At 39.1% G+C, this 24,086-nt stretch overlaps 1 protein-coding gene across 1 annotated transcript in view; it reads left to right on the top strand.

The window, feature by feature from the left end:
- Nucleotides 1-24,086, top strand: part of INPP4B (inositol polyphosphate-4-phosphatase type II B) — a 643,844-nt gene that overhangs the window by 440,954 nt on the left and 178,804 nt on the right. The window lies entirely within an intron of this gene.

Genomic DNA, 24,086 nt, shown 5'->3' with positions numbered 1-24,086 from the left:
CTGAAGCTAACATAATATTGCAAGTAACTACACTTTGCTAAAAAATTAAAGTGATGAAGCTCCTTGAAAGTAAGAAAGTAAATAGAAATTATGGGCATGTAATTAAATAGCATTTCTGTTACTTATCAGAATGTTACTTTTTAAATCAAGTGAGTTTCTGGGTTTGAAGTATGTTTACTAGAGGCAACATTGCAGATTTATAATAAAGGGTAAGTTGATTGTCGTTTTTTAAGCTTATTTTGTTGCTATGCTATTAAGTTTAAAGCAAAGTTGAAACAGACTTATATTGCAACAGACAACAGATCAGAGATGGTTTTGAGTGTTAGTACAATTTGTTTTTATCCAGAGGATGACACACCAATCTCTAGGAAGTTGCATGGTGTTTTGACACTAAGAAGAATATTAAGTAAAATAATAATTTCTTTTTAATTTCATTGTAAGTTTGAAAGAATTAGCATGTTATTTTCTAAGTGTATAATAACTTTAAAATTAGGTGTACGTGGAGAACACTGCTGTACAGTATTTATGTAGTACATATGAGCATAAAATCGTATAGAACAGTACTTGAACATTTTAAGATGCTCTTCTTTTGATAAAACATAGGGACAACTCTCAGAGAACAGACGACATGTCTCGAGTTTGTTTGCCCTCTGCCCCAGCCCCCAAGGACCCACTTGTACTCAGTTTATTTCGGTATAGATGCCAAGGCTTATACTGGCATGTGTACTGCTGGCTGTGTTCTTTGCTGATTTTCCTGATCCTTACAGTTTTGCATTTTAACTTAAGAGATGGTATAAAATAATTTCAAGTAATTCATATTCACGCATAAAAGTAAGTGCTGATCGATTCTAATGAGGCTTTTTCTTTTCATCTTTTCTTTTCATCTTCTTTTTGGCTTCCTTTTGGCTGTGTCTCTTAAACATGTTATTTTTTTTCTTGTATTTTATTTGGGAAGACACTTAAAAATCTTTATAGTTTTGTGGTGTTATTTCCAATAAAGTTTTGCTGTGGTTATTTTCAGTTTGAAGTGTGTAAGGGCCAGCTAAAATGCCTGTTCATCACTGTCACTGACATCCTGGAAGGTATCTATTACCCACCCAGCCTGGCGGTTAGATTTGACCCAAGTGCCCCTGGATGCCTGATAGGAGATGTCAGACATCGAGCTTGCTGAGAACCCCCAGTAGCCCCATGTTTTCTGTGTGCGATGCGTGGCACTTTATTTCTCACCTTGCTGGTCACAAACTGTGGAATCGATTGCATCAGAACTGTCGTTAACATCGGCGGCATAGATCCACAACATTTAGACACTAGCTTTGAAACAGAAATCAGGGGCCCAGAAATTCTTAGTGAACTGAAAATCAGTGAACACACACAATACCTCAGAGAGAGGCTAGGAACAGAAGGATCTAGTTTAGAGTACCACATTTAGAAGGAAAAAGGAATATAATAATCTCAGATTTAGAGGAAATTGAGGCACATTGCCACTTTTGATTTTAATACTTCTGCTTCTGATGTATTTAAGTTTGATGTATAAAAGGAAAACAAATTCAACAACAGAATTGCGTTTTCTAGAAAAAAGAAAAAAATAATTTTTGAAAACCAATTTTGAAATGGCTAGGTTATTATTTTTTTCCCTTTTTGTGTTTTGCTAAATCTGTGGATTTCTCTTCCTATGAACCAAATGCATTATAGACTTATCATAACCTTTTGACTTCTGGCGCTTTATGTTTTTACATGTGCTGTAATTTATCTTCTTTCCACTGACTTGTTGGCCTCTGAGATACTGAGCTGGAGGAACATTAGGTCAGGGATAAGAAGCATTTTTTTGGTTGTTAGTTTAGTTTTGTTTTTCATATTCCTTTGCACTGAAAATATCTAACTTGTATTGCTTTTACATTCCAGTCATTATTTTTAAAGAGAGAATTTTCAGATTTCTGTAAAACAAATTCGCAGGAATAAGAGTCTTTTGTTGGCACCATTCTTTCTTGGTGAGTTTCCCAAAATCCATATAGTTTTGTTTGTGTTCACTGTCCTTTTGAGTTGCCTTTTATCAGCCAATTCAGATTTCAAACTCTCAGACTACTGCCATGAAACACCGTAGTTTAATCTGGCCACTGTGTCATATGTGAACTAGAATTTTTGAATTTTGCACTGAATCTTTTTTTTCCATAGAAAACTTAAAAGGGCAAGAAGTGTGTATCTTATTTATAGATTTAGACTCAAATTTCATGAAATGTGATATGATGCATTTTTGAATTACACAGTAAAATTTATTTGCATATCTTGGGGAGAATGCCTCCAGTACAGTAAGTGCTTTCTACTCATGTAACTAATCCTCGTTTGGAGGCACAGTCACTGAATCTCTGTGTGGGTGTTCCGGTACCCGAACCGGACTTGGTGTCTTGGTAACCCTTTTACCTGTATATTACATGTACTTTGTTTTGCTGGTTTACGTGTGGTAGTTCCCATCTCCTCTGACTTCTTTTAGATCTGGAACCATGCTTTCTGGTTTTGTTCTGTAGTTCATTGCCATATAGTCCTGCCTTCCACACTGTAGTGTAAACCAGCTGAGGTTCTTGCATGGAGGATTACAATTGTAGGCATGAAAGACACTGAGTAACCTCAAAATAACAATGATAATAAGAAGAGGAAGCTACTATGAGATACTATGTGCCTTATGCTCTGATAAGTATATCAGAGATGCTGTTTCATTGACCCTTATCTAATTAGCCTATGATGTTATTAATTTTTGTCATTTTATAAACTAAGAAGCTGAGGTCTAGAAAAGCAGGTAAGTAATTTGCACAAAACTACAATGCTCTTAAGCCCCAAAGCCAAGGTGTGAAGCCCCACATTTTTGACTACAAAGCTTATGCTCTTTTTTTTTATTAAGTTATTTTGTGTGTATGACTAGCTTTTGTTTTTCTGTTTCATTTCGTTTTTTTCATTTTTTAAATGGAGGTACAGGGGATTGACCCCAGGACCTTGTGCATGCTAATAAGCACGTGCTCTACCTCTGCTCTACCCAGCCTTCTAAGCCTGGACTCTTAATGACCCACTTCTTGTCTCCTTTGACAAAGGAGAAAACTGAGATCGAGTTAAAGCAGGTCACACATCACGTGACTGTAACAGCAGAACAAAGCAAGGACTCAGGTCCGGGACCACTTGTTCAAGGTGTCTCCCACATCTGTTTCACCACAGTGCCTCCTTTTACGTAAATGAAGACCTAATGAGTGTTAACAGGTCCTGGAGAACTCAGAAATGTGAGCTGTGATGGCAGAAACTGAGACGTGGCCTGCTCTGTTCAGGGGCAAGGGAGACTGAGCTCAGGAAACCTGTGGAATCTATCCTCATCCCAGAACCATGGGCCTGAACCTGGTTTTCTGCCCACACACCTAACAGCTATTTGCTCTACCAACCTGATCTGAGTCTCTTGAAACCATGACAAGCAGAAATTTGGAACATCATAGTCTTATGATTTAACAACAGAATGGAGAAACGGGGAAAATTACGTTGTTAGTAAAGTAATCTAACAATCACAAAGGTAGAAAGAATGGCCAGGGGATAAAAATTCTTTCCTGGGAAATCCTTCTCAGAAGAACTGGGGCAGATGGAAGTGTTCTGACCCTGTCTGAGAGCTGGTGCCTCACAGTTCAGCTTCCATTTGGCGCTTGTTCAGTCAGCAAGTATCTATCGTGAATTTTTCATGCGCTAACTGCAGCGAGAGGCTCTTTACAAAACTTTTAAAATAGCAGCAGAGTTCATATTTTGCAGTTGGTATTGCTAATAACACTGTTAATGAAAAAAATCTCATGATTTGTTGAGCATTTACTAGCATGCAAGGCACATGCTGGGTGTTTCTCTCGCACTATCTTATTTAATCCACACGGCGTTATCATCTCCGTTTTATAGCCACTTCCGCAACTGCCAATTGTACAGGCAGGGTTAGAATTTGTTTTGGTCTGAGCTTGTTCTGCTTCTTTTTTCCTGCCTCATAGAAAGTTAATGATCTAATAGAATCTTTGCTTTCTTCTCTTATTCTGTCTTTTGGAGAGTTTTAGAGACCTCAATTAATTTTTCTTAATGCTTTAATTTTAAAATTCAATTTTATATGCATGTGACATAGTGGAGGTTCAATAAATCTTTGTTGGGATTTGGTTCATGATGATGACTTTTTAAAATATTTGTATGGGTGCTCAATAGAAAAACCTGGTACCATTTATTTCCAAGTGGAATCCACCTAAATTAGTGACTATAATGCAGTCTAAGCATTAAAATCTATCTGAGACAAGGAACTTTCAGAGTCTTAGTGAGTGATAGATTGTAAGTTGCTTGAAAAGCTGAAAACCTTTCTTAGAATTCACATGTATTTCCGTGTAGACCGCATTACCTTGTCACAGAAACTTTCAGCTCATCTTACTGTCTGCTTTATTATTTCTTTTGTAATCTTCTACATGTAACCCCCTCCCAAATTAAGCAGACATTTATGTAATTTTATCAGATTGGATGTGACAAATTGTTTTTGATTGCAGATGTGGAAGAACATATCCATAAAAAGAGAACGTATGTTTCCTTTTCATTTGTTACTTCTGCTACGCTTAGCACAGAGCTGTCATGTAACACACAACATGAGACTTCTGTGAGCCTAGATAGACAGGTAGTGCTACGGTTTAGAATATACACCTGTATGGAGGAGCTATGAAAGAAGGTAACAGTGAACTTCTACTGTTTGTTTTTAAATTTTCCCTATTTCACATGACATTTATATGTGCATATACCCATGCAAATATCTCATAGATTGTGTGGATGGATGTGTGTTTGTGCATCTATATTATTTTAGGACGACTTTGCTTTCTCACAAACCGTGACTACTTGTTTTCCATTGTTGTCAAATGCATGTGCTTGGGGAAGGTAATATCCAAGTATGAAGTCTTTTTTTTTTTTTTTGGTATTTTGCTTAATTTAACCTCCTTAAACACACACACACACAAACACACACACACACAGACTTCAATTTTGTTACTAAAATTAAAAGAACAACAACAACAAAAATCACATGTTTTAACTTAATCTCCCAAAGGCATGTTCTTAAGAGCTGGAAGCAGTGTTAAGGAGAAAGCATACTCAGAGTGATAGAAAGATGAACTTGTCACTAGCAACTCACAGATCGGGAGCTGAGCATGTTCTGTAAGCCATAGGGCAGTGGATCAGAATAAGTTTGTTCCTGAAATGCGTGAATGCTTCAGAACCCCCAGGGTACCCTGAGATCAACCTTGGCCATATATTGACAATAGAGTTTTAAATGATAAATTTATTTTTTATTTCAAATGGAATTAAATATTCCTTTTTAATTTCCTCTCATTACTCTTCTCTACATGCAAAGAATGGTTATGCAAATCTTCTTACTTTAAGCATCAGATACAGTCTTTAAAACTGCATGTGTGATGAGTACTTCTGTAACATCTTTTCTTATCAGCATTTACTTGAACTTCAGAGATGATTTAAAAAATCACATCCAGGCATCTTTAGAGTGATGTATCTTTTGAAAATGTTTTGTTCTCTTACAAGTCACTTCCAATTAGTTTTTCTAGGTACCAGAAAGTAGAATTACAGCAAAAAGTTCTGATGGGTCCCAACACGAAGTCTTATTTGTGTCAAAAACATTTTGTACGCTAAAGAAGGGCAGTAGGCATTGCTTAGTGGTCAAAAAGCTTGCTTTGAGAGACAGTGGCATATCAATGATTTGTTATAAAGCAGAATAGCATTAAACTTTATTAAATGCACTAATGGGAAAGTTAGAGGATGGGAAGGCATGTAAAAGCTAACTTAAGTGATGCTTTTGCCTAGAATCTTCTAAAAGTGCCCATCCTAAACCCTGAAAGCAATGCCCAAGACCGCTGCCTTTCCCCCGCTTTGGGAGAGAAGGACAGGAAAGCATGCACCTCAGTAGCAAACGCGCACTCATGCTCGATCCAGACGCACGCACATGGGGAGAGCCTCGTCTCCTTGGAATGCTTTTCCCACTCTGCTTTTGGCCGGATTCAAATGAAGACAGGAAGCCCCTCCAGGACAGCTCCTCTGATTCTGACACTGACTTGGACCTTGTAAACATGTCGGAAGAGGTAACTAACACTACTGAGGTTTATGATGGTTAAACGGTTCAAATGTCTCATCTTCTTGCATATTCTCATAACCCTGCCTGGAAAGTTGGTAGTATTCCTGTTTTACCAATAATAAAAATGAGGGACAGTATGACTTCCTAAATTCCCACAGCTGGGGCAGGATGGAAATTGGGAGAGAAGAAGGGTCCATGATAAGGTATATTTTATTTAGAATCTTAGAATTAAATAATTTTGAAGACTGGAAGAGATCTTGGCACATCAACTTCTTGGAGCCCCTTACTGACCCGGAACTCAAATTCAAGAGAATTTTTTAGACAGATCAATGTTAGAAAAATGTTCCTATTTTATCGCAGATTTCATCTCCTTGCCGTGTTCCTGGCTGTCCTTCATGGAGTTAAGTAGAATAAGTCTCATGACTTTCTCTATAATCACCTTTGAAAACAGCTTTTTTGCCCAACTTTGAATCTTCTCTCCTTTTTTTCTCAGAAAGGAATGTGATGTAGTGCAAAGTGCAGCAGACTTTCCTACCAGACTTGGGTTCAAGTCCCAGCCCTGTCACCCCAGGCACGTTGTCTGTTCTCTAACATCTGTTAAGGGAAGTAGTAACAGCCTCCCTCCCGGGGTGATTCTGGGCAGTTAATACATGCAGTGAGGTTCCATGCATTAGAGAAAAACACTAATAAAGATTGTTTTCGTTGCTTCTTGCATTAAACTTACTGATTCCTTCAACCATACCTTAATGCTTTGCTTAGTTTGCTGACTTAGTTTGTTGAAATTCTTTCTTAAAATATGACATCCACAATTCTTCAGATTGGTCAGTGACAGAGGGGTTGATTTAACCTTTGATCTGGGACATAACATTTCTTTTATCTGAGGAATGCATGCTCCCTTGAAACCTAAGTTCTGGTTTTACTCAGGCTACATCAGATTTGCATTCTTATCAGGTGGCAGATACCAGCAAGGGGCATGTGGAAAGGATTTGTGTGGTTCAAACAGGCAGCATTCCAGTAGAGTTGGGGGCAAATATAAAATTTGTTTTGACTTGAAATTTTAACAACATAGCATTGAAATTAGGACAGAAATTCATAAAAGTAACACAGAGTAGCAATTGCTTTTAGAGTTTACTGATGCATTTTATTGCTGAATCTATCAAAGTGTCTACAGAAATAAATTCGAGTGAAGTTTCTCAGGGCTGGACTGTGAGAAGGAAGAGAGACATCAAAAACAGAAGCGGGGGCATTTGCTTCTGAAACTGATTCCGCTCTTCTACGTAACTGTGTTAATGTCATTTAGGAACAAGACTGCCTAAAATTGTCAGAAAGCTATACCGTGAGTCACTTGATAATAACTGTTAAATGATATCAATTTATGATAAAATCAGAGAAAGCAAAGTATGCAGAAATCATGGGATTAGGACAGTAGAGGAGTAGAAAGAGTATGAGATTTAGAGACATGGCTGAGCTCAAAGCCTGGCCTTTCTATTGCCTCGCAGGATGGCTGGTTACTCTGAGACTCCAGCTTCTTATCTGTGAAATGGGGGTGACAGTGGAGCCATCTTACAGCCTTGGCACATGAGTCACTAATGTGAGATGTTTATAACAGTTCCTGACACATAGTAAGTGCTCCATGAACGTTAGCTGTAGTTTTTACTATTTTTTCCTTTTATTGATTAGCTCTTCTGGCCTTAGGTCATTTGATGTTGATTTTTGTTGTTCCCAGGTGAGAATTAGATGAATTATATACAACTTGTCTGCAAACAGTATCTGATGCAAAGCAGGTGCCCATCCGGCTTGTCACCTATTATTAAAATTATCATCGCCATCAGTATTATTATTTCCCATTTCATCCAACTAGACTGTCTTTCATTTATAATTTAAATGGCTCTGCAGTAGTATATTCTGCATTTTTCTTTATGTTCCTGATCCATTTTCATGAGGCTGGAGGTACGGCCATGGAAACCAATTAGCACTTCTTTAGTTTGCATTGTTCAGAAGATGTCATATTTGTCAGATTGCAAATTAGAGTTTTCAGCCGCTGAAGGGACAACACGTACTCAGAGTACACTTCAATAGCTCCTCGTTTGTATAGAAAAGCCTGAGATCTTTCCTCTTTTAAAATGCAAATCACATAAAGTTAATATCTGTACACAAAGACCTACCTGCTTAAGAAGTTGGAGAGCTAATTTGGCTTTGAAGATAATTTGCAGGAATGATTAGGCCTGCAAGGAATTAGAGTTGACCTGAAAATTTTGTATTGGATTTGCTCATATTTACCAAAGTCGCTTTCATCATTATTACCCTGTATTTCTGCTTCTGTGCACACATTTATATCAGCTTTTTCCAAGCAGTGTTATTTGGAACATTGGTAACTGTTCAGCTTTTAGTATGATTTCTTTGAATGAAGAAGCTTTATGTCAAGTAAATTGGAAAATGCTATATTTAAGAAAAAAGTGAGATGAGTTACCTTATTGTGGAACTTCTTAGAGCCTCCATTTGTCCTCCAGGCCTTGTGGGACCTTCCAAGGAAACATGGCCTAGAGCTTTTCCCAAATTAATTTGAACACAAGAAGCTTTCTTCATGGAGCCCCTATTAACAGCGCATCAGCCACTGCGTTTCAAGAAAAACAGCAACATAGTTGAGAAAATGCTGATTTGGGACAACAAAAACAAGCAAGTATTTTCCAGAGAAATACACGAAGGACCCTGCATATGAATTCATCCACTTTTCCCAAAGTGAACATTTTTTCTAACGCACACCTCTGTAGGCAGGCGTGTGGTCTTCATCCAAAGGAACACTCACTCCTGCACACACACAGCCTCCACCTCCATGCGTTGCACTCCGATCAGCATGCAGTCAGCCACCCTGATTTCCCCCACCCCCTCTTGCCAACCTTTGCTAACCCTGTGGCATTTTACACCCAGGGCATGACCTATATAGGCACCAATTTGTGAAGCTGGTACAGAATGTGTGGGAAGGGGAAAAAGGAGTGACAATATACCTGATCTCTCGTTACGTTCATTGACAGATTCTTTTTAAGCTTGCGTAAGTGGACACACACTTACTTTCACAATTACCTAAAATCATAACTACCCAAACTGAACTTAGGTCTTCCCCTGAAAGCTCTGCCTTTTGGTGCTGGTCCTTTCTTGGTTAAACTAAGAACCATCAGGTACCCTAACTGTAGCCCAAGCTGGAAATCTCAGCATCATTTTCAGCTCATCCCTTCTACAATTCTCATCTGATCGTGCTCTTTTCCTGCCTTCATCTTTATATTTCTTCCTGTCCCCACCCTGAAATGAACATGAACATGAACATGAAAATAAGTGTGCAAAATCCCTCAGCCAAGATACACAAGATAGTAAGTCTGCTTTTTCAGCCTCATCTGCAGCCACACACATCACCCTTGACACTGATCACCACTTCCTTTGTCATTTATAGTGGCTTATGTGCACGTAACACTTTCTAAAGGTGGAGTCAGAGTCTGTATTTTTTTTTGGAAACTCCTCCAGGTTTTGAGCTCAGTTTCAACTTCAGCCAACAAGACTGCGCAACAGTGTTTGTACGTGGAGATGGTGCGCGTTGGACTCTTTCCAACACTGGTGTTCTATTGTCTTCCCTCCAGTTTTTGGTATTTCTTGCCCGGGATGGTCTTACCCATCTGAAGCCCCTGGTATTCTCCAAATTTACTCTTATTAGGAACTGAGAGGCAGTAGTCTACAGGCATGTCAGTGAAAAGGTCTGGTCACCATCCCCAACCAGGCTCCTCAATTTCCTATGACCAAATTGACCATTTTCCTATCATTAGGTTTTTGAGGGGTCCCTGAAGAAGCAGGTCAGAACTCACTGTTCCTGCCCCAGCTAGCACAAGCTTAATGACTTCTGGAAGGTCACTATTCTCAACTGTTCCCATTGAGGTTTGGCTTTGTTTTTCCATTTGCGCATTGTCAGTTCCACTTAATATAGATGAGTGAGCTGGGCTGGAGGTACCACCCTTGAGGAACTGCAGAAAGTTGCCTGCCCCTTAACAATGTATTCCCCCAATGTATTGTATTGGCTCTAGCCTAGGATTCTCCACCCCAGTCCGTTAAGTGAAATTCACTGATGCCTGTTGTTCTGTGAAATAGCATGGCTGGCTCATAGTAAAAGTATGTTTGAAAGAAATTGTTTGCAGTAAGACTTCAGTAGGTAAGGAATGAAGTCAGGAAAAGGAAGACAAATATAGTTTTATTAGTGGAAGATAGGGAAAACTAGAAAATACACAAAGTCATATGGTAAAAGATTTTAAGAAGGCAGAAGAAAAGGATGAGGTCAGAGCTAAAAAGACGTAGAGTAAGAGTGAGGAAAGAAGAGAACAGACACAATTATTTGCTCCACTTAATTACTTTTAATACCAATATAAGCAAATTGTTTTTCTCAAGGCAGTGCTACAAAGGGGTTGGCTGCTTCTAACAGTGGGCCCAGCCTATTTTGTGGGTGATCCGTTGGGTGCCTTGATCAATGTGCTCAAACTCATTGGAATTTGATAGAAAAAAAATTAGGTAATTAAAGGTTCTTCTGTATACCTCATGTGGCACTGGTAAGTTTGTTGCGTCATGAGACAGTTTACCATCTTACATAGAAAGTAAGTTTAAAAATTAACTGAAATCATTGAATGAAGGTTTAATTGGATCTGATTTAAGTGTTACTGTATATATATTACATTATTACAGGCAAATGAAATGACAAAATTTGCTTGTAGATACATACTTCTTTCTGATGTTTGCACATGTACATTGGAAAGTAAACAAACACATTTCTTTAGAACTTAATATAAAGATTGATTAAAAACAAATTTAAGGTGCTAGAATAAACTTGGTCTAATCCTCATCCGTCCATCAAAGACCAGAGCAGAAAAGTTGAGTTTAATTTTATTTTTATCTTCCTCGACATCGATGAAATCTCTCTAATTCAAAGCAGCTTTAAAAGTTTCAATCCTAAACTTAGAAATAGTGTATAGTGGGGATTATTCTTCTCTTATCTAGAATCAAACTGAAGATTTTCCAGGGACCTCCACAGTAAATAGGAGAGACAGTCGCTAACAGTTTTGGGGTTTCCTTGTTTGCTGGGCAGACTGCCAACTAACACTAAATTTCTCGGCTATTGAGACTTAACTGTGGTACCGGTAAGCATGAATTGCTTCTGTGACCAGGAGATATAGCTTTTAAAGCACTTTAAGGATCAGCCTGTGATTATAACACTGGACAAAGTTAGAGTTTCATTACTGTCACCAAGAGTTGAGTTACTTCAAATTTCTTCATCTGTCTACTGATGATAATAATGCCACTGAGATGAGCTTAAATTATGGGTTCATAAGATAGATTTTAATAAAAGGATCTTTTTATACTTTAATAGGGAAAAAAAACGTTTTCTCTCTACCTCTTATTTCATGCCATCTCTTCTTCCTTTCAACCCCCACTAGTCCTTGAAACAAATACTATTTGAGTGATGTTATCTTTCCCACCAAGTTCATTTGAAAAATATATTGAGACAATAAAGGCTATGTGAAGGTTCCACAGAGTGGAGAAAAGGTGAAAAACACATATAATTGTTTTCATAGTATTTGCTATGAAATTGTACCATTTTTTCAGATTGTGTTTGTAAATTCAAAAAAGTTTGTGAGTTCAAAAAGCTAGCAGGAACATGATGAGGCAGCAAAACTTGCTGAGTTTTAAGGCTAAAGTGAACAAAAAAATGGGAATACGTGTATTCTGGAGAGTGTTTTTCCTTTTTTACACCCTACAAGCCCATTCCGCAATCAAAGTTTCTCAGGCTTTTCACCTAAAGCCTTCCGCATAGAGAGATGGAGACAGAAAGGATGACTGATGAGTTTCCAAGGGATGAGGAGATTTTCCTTCTGAAACTAGTTTTAAGAATAGAATCCTGGGCAACTCTGAACCTAGAGGAAAGGTTGAGAATGGGGGACAAGCAACATTTTGTAACAACAGATGAATACTTATTCTAGGAAAGCCTTTCCCCTCCTGTTTTTGTCATACATATTAATATTCAGAGCATAAAGCTGACTTGTGAGCCTCCAGTGCAGGCAGTAGGATGGCCATGCAGATTACCTCCCATGTTAGCTGGGACTGGAAACCAAGTCACGTCACTTCTAAGTAAAATTGTGGTCCAAGTTCTGTCATTAACCAAACATATAGCTTCAGGAAGTAGCTTTTTGTGTGTGCTTCAATTTTATCATCTCAAAAATGAAGATTTTGGATTCTGTGATGAGCTGTGAGGTCCGTAGGGGTAGGAGCCCGAGGACTGTCTCCATCTGTGACTTACTTAATAGGGGAACAGGGTCAGGGAGGTGGGGGTGGGGGGAGGCTGTGGACAGAGGGAGGTAAGGAGGTCATTTTTTCATTACTTAGAGGGCCCAACTAGTGAATTACACAAGGAAAAGTATTGGTTTTTATTGGATAACCTCCATGTTCCTGGAAAACAGTCCTTCCAGGATCAGCTTTAACTGGGAAGTCTAGAAACAGAGGTACTGCTTGGACTTCTGAGGGCAGCTCACCATCCTCATCTATGATTGGGAGTAAGAGGACCTCACAAGGTTAACATTGTGGTTTTTAAAAAGTAATACATGCAATGCAATTAAAATAGTGCCTGGTGCATAGCACCCCCCCCCAAAAAAAAGAAAGCAAGCAAGCAGCTGTCATCATCATCATAAACCCGAGTCTCATAACCCTAAGCCTGAATAGCTTTTTCTTTTTTCAAAAATGAGTATCCAGCAACTCCTGGCTGTTTATTCCTGCTGCCTTTCGTCATACGTTTCCTCCACCTATGGCCAGCCTGGTCCAGTGGGTGATCGATCAGTGCCAGTCTCGTTGGGAAAGTGACATTCAAGCAAAAACTTGAAGGAGAAATTATCCATGTTTTAAAATTCATTGATAAAAGGGTATTTTAAAAAGTATCTGCTCAATGCTCTCAATAAAGTTGTGCAGCACATCAATTTATTAAACAATGGCAGGACGCAGAAGAGAGACTCTAATGTTAAAAACATAATAGCTTAAATAAAACCACACTGCAAATAAGAAATAATAATTTGATACTGCAGAAAACTTAATCAGCATAAAGGAAAAACACTCCTGTGTGTTTTTCATTTATGACTCACACAGAATACTTCACTTCTGACACTTTTGGTCACCAAATGTGTGGGATTTTCCCCACACCAGGCAACTCTCTGTGATACCAACTGCATGTCCCACAATTCAACTTAATTCTGAAACTAACCAGACTTAGTGCAGACCCCACAAGTTTAGGGCTCAGCCCCATAAGACTGCCCCCGACTTCAGATGCCAGTCATAGGTAAGTAGTAGGTCCCCAGGTTACCCACAAGTTCTGTTCGATTTGATTACATATCAGAACTTCCCATGACTCTGTCCTTGGATTTAGTCATTTTCTAGAACACTTCACAGAACTCCAGGAAGCACTTACTTACGTTTACCAGTTTATTGTATACTAAAGGATATCGTAAAGAATACAGATGATCAGCCAGATAAAGAGATCCATAGGGCAAGGTCTAGAAGGGTCCTGAGAGCAGGAGCTTCTGTCCCTGTGAAGTTGGGAGGCACTACGCTCCCAGTACATGAATGCTTTCACCAACCCAGAAGCTCTCTGAATCCTATAATTTGAGACTTTTATGCAGGGTTCATCATATAGGTATGATCGAGCATTCACTCTATTTCCAGCCCCTCTCCCCTTCGAGGAAGGCAAAGTGTGGAGCTGGAAGTTCCAAGCTGCCAATCCTGTCTTGGTCTTTCTGGTGACCATCCCCCATCCAGAAGCCCACCAACCATGGACTCATTTGAACAAAAAATACTCTTATCACCCTGGAAAGTCCAAGCGACTTAGGAGATCTGTGTCAGGAACCAGGGTCAAAGCCCAACACTGAGCACGAATGATTCTCCTAGTGCACTTATCACTTGGGGAATTATAAGGATTTTAGGAGTTCTGTGCCAAGAACTGGGATGAGAGACCTCTCTCTATGTATATTTTTCTATTATTTCACCATCAGTAAAGCAAAGGATAAACCCAAGCAATATTCCAGATTTTAAAACACTAGTAATAATTGTGTCCCCTCACTTTTCCACTGCTTCCACCACCAGTACCACCACCAACAAAATAGTGGTTACTGAATGTTTGCACAGAATGTCTTGTTTAAGCTTCAAAATATTTTATAAGGTAGAAGTATTATTGTCACCATTTTATAAATGAGAAACTTAAGCTTAAAAGTGTTAAGTAAATTGTCCAATACCACACTGCTAGTAAGTTCCAGAGAAAATGAAAAAAAAAAAAAACCAGAATGAATAAGAGAGAAAAGAATTCATAGGCACAACAATTTATAGGTTTGCAATAATGTACTTATTTAAAGGAAGAGATGGCAGATTCAGTAATCAAAGTCAGATTAAGATAAAACTTTCCTGAGAGCCGCAAGTGTAATTCAAGTGAGTTTGCTGTGTTTGACATAAAAAGTAATGAACAATGACCAGTGTTAAGTTATATTCTGGTAGTTTTTAAAGTTTGAAGTTTTAAGAGTGCAATGGACTGAAGTATCCCCGCAACTGCATCTGTTGAAGCCCCGAACTCCACGGGGACGGTATTTGGAGATGGGCTCTTTGGGAAGTAACTGAAGTGAGACGGGGTCATACGGGTGGGGCCCTCACAATGGGATTAGTGCTCCTCTAAGATGAGACCCCAGGGAGCTTGCGCGCGCACTCTCTCTGCCATGTGAGGGCGCAGGGAGAAGGCAGCTGACTGCCAGTCAGGAAGAGATTTCTCACCAGAATCTGGCCACGCTGGCGCCCTGATCATGGGCTTCTGGAAGCATTTTCTGTTGTTTAAACTGCCCAGACCATGGTATCTTAGAACAGCCTGAGCAGGCTAAGGCAAAGAGGGATTTGGTTCCAACAGAGTTCTTTGAATATACTTTAAAGTCATATCCCCAATAGATTAACTGTGTTTTCTTTGTTGTCATCAGTAAAAATTAAATTATAAAAGTTATCACCATTGCTGCACATCTGTAGTGAGCCATAGACACGAATCTCTGCTTCTCTGCTTCAAGGAATGGGGTTATTAAAATTGTCAAGAATGAGGCCTATTTCAAAAGATACCAAATGAACTTTACAAGAAGGTAAAACTGATTATTGTGCTTGGAAATGGTTAGCAACGCAGGATAAAAATAAGTACAGTACACTTAGATGTGGGATGATGGTCCATGTAACCAGAAGAGACGTCATTTGTCAGGTTGCTTATGACTGCATTAAAGAGGCTGAGCTGGTCTGTGCAACTTATATTCATGAGCTCTCAAAGTATGGGGTGGAAGTATTTTTGCATCTGGATGCAGTTCACACTGGAAATACCCCTGGAAATAAAGTTTGGGGGGCTCTGAAGGGAGCTGTGGAAAGAAGCTTTTCCATCCCTCACAGAACTGAACAATTACCTGGTTATGGTTCAGAAAGCAGAGAATTCGAGGCAGAATTACCTTGGAAGCACATCATGAATCAAAACATTGCAGATTGTATATGGAAGGAAATGTGATGTTTAAACGAGACAGTTCTCTCAGTGCATAAGGGAGGCAACTCCAGGCACAGAGGGGGAGTACAAGGAAGTCCATGCCGCCATATGAGAGGATCTAATCTCTGAGAAGACACCTAAGGAAAAAGTTAAAAAGAAGCGCTAGAGTTATCCCCAAATGTCTCTTGCTCAGAAGACAGATCAAGTAGAGCAGAGCTTTGGCGTGGGCTTGGGAGAGTTGAACCAGAACACCACAACTGTATGAAGATTTTTCAGATAAGGACAATCAACTTACTGACCAAGAAGCTAAAAATAAATACGTTTAAGAGTTACCACAATTTCATCTTTTGGTTTTCAGAAATAATTTAAAAAAAATCAAATGTGGGCTTCTGGTTTCTGCTATTCTTAAATATCTGTGCTGCTGATGACCTGTGAGGTGACCTTGAGCCTTTCTCTTAAACAATCCGGGCCTCAGTGTCGACAAAGCGAATTGGGTGATGTTTAAGGTTATTTTCTGCTTTAAGCATTCTGATTTTCTTCAATCCTAATTCTGAGTTCTGAGGACTTTATCTTAGAATAAAAGAGAAAACAGCTGCATTCAGGGTTATTTAAAGCTAGTGAAACTTACTTGGAACACAGACTTCAATTCAGTTCTCAAATATTTACCAAAGGGTATATAGTGCTCACTCTTGAATTGAAAATTTTAATCCTGTGACTTTTCATTTTTACTGCCTTTCTGCTTCCTGTTAGAATTTCAGTCTGCCAAAGACCAAAAGCCATTTGTTTTCCTACATGGATTTTTAAAAAAGATGTGATATGACCTTTTAATTCCTCAGTGATAGTCTTAGAATCAGAAATCTTAAAATAATGTTTTAAAAGGGAGATATTCAGATAACAAGTAATGGCTTTCTCATGCACTTTATGTTGAAAAACAGGTGCAGGCCATTCGATTTATTCCTGCTGATCTTCAGAATCTATTTAGCATGAATAAAAGCAGTATACTGTATCCATACAGCAGGGTATCTTGAACTTTGCCTTAATTACTTTTCTTCCTTTTAACAAAAGAAGTTCTGTAGAAATCTGTATTGTTCTATCTAGACTGATTTAACTGTGAATCAGTCACATTTTGACCTCGAAAATAATTACCAGATGATTTAGTAATGCGTTGTTAAGACTATGTAGCAGAACAAGTTAAAAATCAGAAAATGGGAAATTTCAGATCTTCAGAGTATTTTTAAATTACTGCTGCCCTGTCTGCCCGTGCATATTTTGCCTAGCTAAACGGAGTTTCCTTATTGTGGCAGGAACTGTTACTCATTCTCGGGTGACTGGTCACCACACGGAAGCCCTGTGTTCCAAGGTCACCCTTCATCCACATGGCTGCTCATCATTCTACCTGTTAGTCCACTCCCTACTATGGCTCTGATGCCCTCTGCTCCCCAGCTTTATTCTGATCCCTGAGGTCCCTCCTCAGCCCCGACCCCTATCCTCATTCATTTCTCTTTGTTTAACTGGAAGCTGGCTCTCTCCTCTGCAGCCCCGCCAAGTGGCTGCCCTTCATACCTGCTGCGGGATGAACCTCCTCTGAAAACTCCCCAGAATTGAGGCTTATGGCTTCTGACATACCACTGGGTCCTCAGCATTACTAGGGTGGACCTCCCCTCATTTCATGAAGATCTTAACTTGCAGTTCACTGTGTCTCTTCAGCATTATTCCTCCTATACATTTTGGGATTCAGTGGCCACCACAGATGATCATTGGTCTTTCAGGCTTTTCTCTGTCCTACCTCAGCAACCCACTCCTGTGGTCATTCCCTTGGTCTTGTCGTTAATCCCATCCCCACCCAGAGTCCTAACTTTAAGTTCATATTTAAGTATTCTATTTTCTGATTTCCATCTCCTATGTTTCCAGTATACTCTTTCTAGTTGCTCTTTGACTGCACCAACTCATTGACTGCAAAGTCATGTTTCTACCCGCCCATCCTCCTCCCCCATATCCACTCTTCTTTTCTTATCCAGTTGAGATTCCATGGTCCATCACTGAGAAATCACAATTTCTTCTCATACGTCCTCAAATCCTGTGCCCCTTTTACTGTACTCCTTGAGCAAAGTATAGGTAGATTGAAAGATAGGTAGGTAGGTAGGTAGGTAGATAGATAGATAGATAGATAGATAGATAGATAGATAGATAAAGTAAAAATAAACGCTACAACAAAAACTGTGATCAAATACAACATTTTGTTCACCTCCTCCATACTTGAGTCTCTGTAGCAGTGTGGGCTAGGAAAACCTGACTTCCATGAGGCCAGGTTTCAGCTGGGTTCCTGCCAGTAACTTCATGGGTATCCTCACTGGTACTCTACAGTCCTACTATATTTCCCCGGTCCATTTGCTCTCCCACTTTCCTGGACTGTTATTTTACACCTCTTTGTTCCCAGAACCTCCAAAATATCCCCCCTCTTCCTCATTCTCTGCTGATGTATCTGGTTTCTGTTTCACTGAGAAGAGGAATTTGACAATTTCCCACGCTGTATTTATCAACCTACCAGAATCTACTCTGCCTTCCTTCCTGTTGCTATAGATAAAGTCAGCTTCATGTCTCAAGTCATCTCCACTAGTCTTTTAGATTCTGTCTCTTCTCACTTGTCCTAGAACATTACTCCAGCAATTATCCCCTTTCACTCTTGTATCGTAAATTACTCCGGCTCTGCTAGGTCATGTCTGTTAGCACAAACATACTACTGAATCTCCCACATCGCCTTCTAACTTATGCTCCATTTCCCTGTTCTTTACAGGAGAGCCACTTTGAGAGCTGTGTCTGCTTTGCCTCTTCTGATTGTCTTTTGAACCCGTTCTCATCAAGCTTTCATCCCCAACACTCAACCTAAACAGCTACAGTCACTATCAGGGATGAATGGCTTCTACGTTGTCAAATCCCAGGGACAGTTCTCAGTATTCCTTTTCCTTGGTGTATCTGCACGATGGGTCATTCCCTCCTTAAAACACATTCCTCACTTGGTATCTGAAGTACCAGACTTTCTTTTTCCCTTCCTTCCTCCAGGAAGCTGGCCGTCCCTCTTCCGTTTCTTCTGCAGGTTGTTTATCACCTTGACCTCTAAATGTCAAAGTGGCCTGTATCTCAGCTTAGGAATGTTTCTCTTCTCACCCTTCATTCACTCACTTCCATCCAGCCTCGGAGCTTTTAATATCATCTGTATCTTGATGTTTCCTGTATTTTGGTCTCTAGCCTTGACTGATGCCTTGAGCTCCAGACTCTCATATCCAAACACCCAATGACATCTTTACTTGAACTTGAAATGTCTCAAATACAAAATGTTCAAAACTGAGCTCCTCGCTCTTGCCTGCTGCCCACTCCTTCCCCTAAAATCCTTTTATCCTCACAGTCTTCCCATCTCAGGAAACTGCAATTCCACCCCTTCCTTTGTTCAGGTGATAATCTCTGTAGTCTCTGATTACTCTTTTTCTTATCTCTATATCCAACCAATCACAAGACCTCGTTAGTTCCACCTTCAAAATCAAACTAGAATCTGACACATCTCAACTTCACTCAGATTTTTTTCTGTGTCATCTTCATGCTTCTCTCTTTGCTCCCTTACAGTCTATTCTCTGCCTTACAGCCCAAATTCTCACTTTAAAACCTGTGTCTATTCAGAGTCTTCTGTTGGTCCTCTACCTCACTCAGAGTAAGAAGCAAAGTTTTGACAGTGGCCTCTAAAGCTCTAGATTATCTCATTCACCATTACTTGTGGTTGGCAGAATGTTAAGATGTCCCTTAAGATTCCCACTTCCCTGAGATAAACGTCCTGCAGCATCCCATCCCCTTGAGTGTGGTTAGGACCTGTGAATATATGATGGGGTAATCACTGCCTTTATTAAGTTATTCCATATCCCAAAGGTGATGGGACAGTCACTCCTGTAACTGAGATACCATCTCAGCAGACTAGAGAGAGAAAGTCTCCTGATAGCCTTGAAAAAGCCAACAGTCATCTTGTGTGTGGTAAAAATCGGAGCTGAGCATCATCTCGGTTGATCACTAGCAAGAAAACGAGGACCCTAGTCACACGGCCATAAGGAAATAAATTCTACCAACAACCTGAACGAGCCAGCAGAGGATTCTTCCGTAGGTAGACTCTTCCCTAAAGCCTCCTTGTGGGAGTGCAGCTCAGCCTTCATCTTGGCTTTAGCCCTGAGTAGATGACTTAGCTGCAGCTTTTGATCTGTAGAAACGATGAGGTAGTAAATCGGTGTTGTTTTAAGTTAGTGGGTTTGTGGTCATTCATTATGCAGTGATATAAAATTAATACATACCTCTCTGACTTAGTCTTCTAGTACTTTCTCCCCATCTACCCAGCTTCAGCCACCATGGGGTCTTGGCTCTTCCTTGAACACAGGGGACCATGTTCCACTGTAAGACCTTTAGACCATCTGGTTCTTCTACCTTCAAACATCTTCCCCTAAGAAAGATATGTGGCTCACTTCCTTGTGTCCTTTAGATGTTTGTTCAAATGGCATTTTCTGGTTTTTGACCACCTCATTTTTGTATTTCTATGGAAATTCATAATTTGGGAAACTCTTTTTTCATTAAAAATATTGTCATATTAGAGGAGGATAAAATATTTTTAAAATTGCAAAATTTTGTAACTCAATATCTGAAGAATTTAAAACAAATCTAAATGTGATTAAGCAGAAAAATATAGGCACTAGTAATTGCTTGGTTTCAGAGTGTATGCCTCATTGTACAATTTAAAGCTTAGTGAATTTCTTACCACAGAGGTTTGAAATACATTATATTCTGAAGTTATGTTCATACACTATACAACTTTGACCTTTTAATGCTAGCTTTACAAAAAGTCTCTTTGCACTATTTCCTACTATTAAGAAACTGACATAAAACCCAAAAGCACAAAACTTCTAATAAATATATGTAATTCAAAATTTGAATATTAAATATTGACCCATCACTCTGATCCTAATTATTTAATAATTGAATCCTTTAATTCTCTATGCCTGTTATCTCTGGAATGTTTTTTCAAAGTAGCTTAGAGTATTTTGATTGGTTTTGTGACATTTACAAACCATTGTTGTAAAGAATTTCTGCTGTAGGAACATGTCCATTTTAGTAGGAAAAAAAAATTTTGCCTATCTGTCTATCCTGGTTGTTTGGTTTTTAAAATGTCTATATTTTTTGCTTTTAAAAAAATGTCTGCATTAAGTCAGGTTTCCCAGCAGTCTGTATATAACCTCCTGTAAAACCTTTCTTGCTACTATTCCCTTCCTCTTCCAGTGGTCTCGGCTTAATATGTAGAGTGCTTTTTCCCTTTCAATCTTTTTCTTTCTCTTAATAATTCAAACTAATAAATATAATAAAATAAACTAACTCAACAGGAAGCCTTAGCAATAGTTTCTCTTTTGTAAATCTAAACATGAGTAAATTCAGACAGTGGGTGGCCAGTTGATCTATCCCATGAACAGGAGCCATTGGCTTGGGAAATTCATTGCACCTGCCTGCATGAGCATTTTTTTTCTCCATTCTCTGACGAAAGACCCGCCATTTTTCAGGTGGAGAAGTTTCCTTCCTCTCACATGTGACATTTCTGTGTCGGCAGATATTTTGAAAGCATAGAGCATGGTATAAGTGACACTTTGACTCAAATAAATGTTGCCAGAAATTAGATTTTGTTCGCATGGAAGGGAATAGCCATTTAGTAATGTGGTTTTGTATTCACAGACTAAATGGCTATTAGTTTGTTCTATTTTATAAACATTCCGTAAAATTGACTTTTTATTGTGTACAGTCCCATGAATTTTAACAATGTGTAGATTCTTGTAACCACCACCACAGTCAGGATACAGAACTATTTCATGACCATAGAGGAATCTCCCTCCCTCTGTCCCTTTGATTCATGCCTCCACCCATGCCAACCTCTGGCAACCACCGTCTATCTGTGTTCTCCATCACCATACCTCTTACTTTTTGAGAAAGTCATTGAATCGTAAAGTACAGATCCTTTTGAGACTGGCTTCATTTATTCAGTCTAATGACTGTGCAGTTCATCAAGGTATTGTGCATATCAAGCAGCAGTTGTTTTTTTCATTGCTGAGTAGTAGTTCATGATGGGGTGGTACCACAGTGTATTGAACTGTCCATAGTAAAGTATATTTTGGTTCTTTCCAGTTTTGAGTGATTATGAATGGAGCTACTAAAATATTCATGTGCAGGTTTTCCTGTGACCCTAAGTTTTCATATCTTTAGGGTAAATACCTAGGATTGGAGTTTCTGAGTCATATGGCAAGTATGTGTTGAACTCTGTAAGAAACTGCTGTGCTGTTTCCCCCACCAGCAGCGTACAAGAGTTTCAGTGGCTCTGCCCCCTCACCAGCCATTCTAAGGTATAGAATGACATCTCATAGTGCTTTTAATTTTCATTTTTCTAACACCCAGTTTTCCACGGGCCATTTGTTATCTGTATATCCTCTTCTTGAGACACGTCTGTTCGACTTGTTTGCCTGTTTATTTATTATGTTGTTCATTTTCTTGCTGTTGAGTTTTGAGGGCTCTTTATGTATTTGGGATGCAAATTCTGTCAGATACATGATTTGCAGATGTTTTCTTTCCAGTCAGTAGCTTGTCTTTTCATTCATGTGACAGTGTCTTTCACAGAGCAAATGTGTCAATTTTGATGAAGTTCAGTGTATCAAATTTTTTCTTCTTTAGATGGTACATATTTAAGAACACTTTGACTTAGCCAGTTCATGAAGACTTTTCTCATATGTCTTTTTTTTTTTAAGTTTTCTATTTTTATGTTTTACATTTAGGTCAATGAGCCATTTTAATTTTTGTTTCAGTTGAGAAGTTTAAGTAGACTTTCATTTTTTCCCTAAGTGGTTGTCTGATTGTTCCAGAACCATTTGTTGAAAGGACTATTCTTTATCTAGTGCATTGACTGTAACTTTGTCAAAACACTTGGCCACATAGTTTCTGTATTCTGTTTCATTTATCAATATATCTGTCTCTTTGCAAATACCATACAGTTTTGATTACTGTAGATTTAAAATAAGTCTTTAAACCAGTAGATACAATTTCTCCATGCTTGTTCTTATTTCTCAAAAGTACATGGGCATTCTAGTAACTATGCTTTTGATAAATTTTTGAGTCAGCTTATCAGTATCTACAAAAAATGTTGTTGGAATTTTAATTGGTACTGTCTTAAATCTGTAGGTCATTTTGGGGAGAATTGACATCTTTGTAAAGTTAAGTCTTTCAATACATGAACACAGTATGCCTCACCATTTATTTAGACCTTTTTTTGATTTCTTCCATCATCATTTGTAGTTTTCAGCATATAGATCTTATACATTTTTATTGGATGTATACTTAAGTACTTTATTTGTTTTGGACTTATTATAAAAGATATATGTGTGTGTGTGTGTGTGTTGTGTGTGTGTGTGTGTGTGTATAAAATTTCAGTTCCTAATTGTTAACTGCTACATATTTGTATGTTGACATGGTGTCCTGTGAAAACGTGTCATTTCAATACCGTTTCAATATCACTTCTGTTTGCAAAACTTTTGTAATGTTATTTGTTCCTGTCCTTCAAGTTTGTCACCCAGGTGACAGTCTAGGAGCTGGAGTGTGGTGTAGTCCATAATTATTTCTCAAAGTGTCTGATACGCTATTTAGATCCATGCATGCACAGCTTGGGGTAAGCCCAGAAGTTCATGAACAACATTAAGAAGTTCCTTCCTGAGCCTCTTCCTCTCCCCCTGGAACATTCCTGTCTCCTGTGGCTTCCTTTTTTGAACTTCATCCAGAAAGCTGGGGTTTTATTTTCCCTTCTCTGTCACTCAATTGCACCCCCTTCTGGAAAGAGCAGAGAGAGATGAAAAATAAAAGGCAAGGGCGTTCACCCCATACCCTTGGGCTCACAGCTCCAATCAAAGAGGAAACTTTCCCTTCCTCGTAATTTTAGGCGCCTGCAGGTCCTCCGCGCTGCCACTTTTGCTGCTGCCACCACTGGGTTACGTGGGAGCTGGGACACAAGAGAGTGGGAAAAAGAAAAGGGATTTCATCATTCTTCTGAGTGTTAGGAGACCTCTGCTCTTTTCTCTGAGCCAGGGCTAGAGGGCTTCTCCTGGGGCTTTCTCTGCCCACACTATGAGCATCTCTGGGCTTGGGGCTGTGCTGGGTCTAGATCATGAGATACCAGAGGGGGAAAATGGTAAAGTAATGCTGGTTCATCAGTGATAGTTAAGCTTCTGACCTTCTTCCCCAGTATGCCTGGCGCTGTTTACTTTAAGTCCTCGAATAGCTGCTCTGAGCATCCTGTCCAGGTTTTATAGTTTCATTCGACAGGTACAAGAGAGTAGAGTGTGCTTCCTTTGTCTCACTTGC

This window comes from Camelus ferus, chromosome 2 (assembly GCF_009834535.1).
Source record: "Camelus ferus isolate YT-003-E chromosome 2, BCGSAC_Cfer_1.0, whole genome shotgun sequence".
Taxonomy (NCBI): domain Eukaryota; kingdom Metazoa; phylum Chordata; class Mammalia; order Artiodactyla; family Camelidae; genus Camelus; species Camelus ferus.
This window is presented reverse-complemented; position numbering and strand designations above follow the sequence as displayed.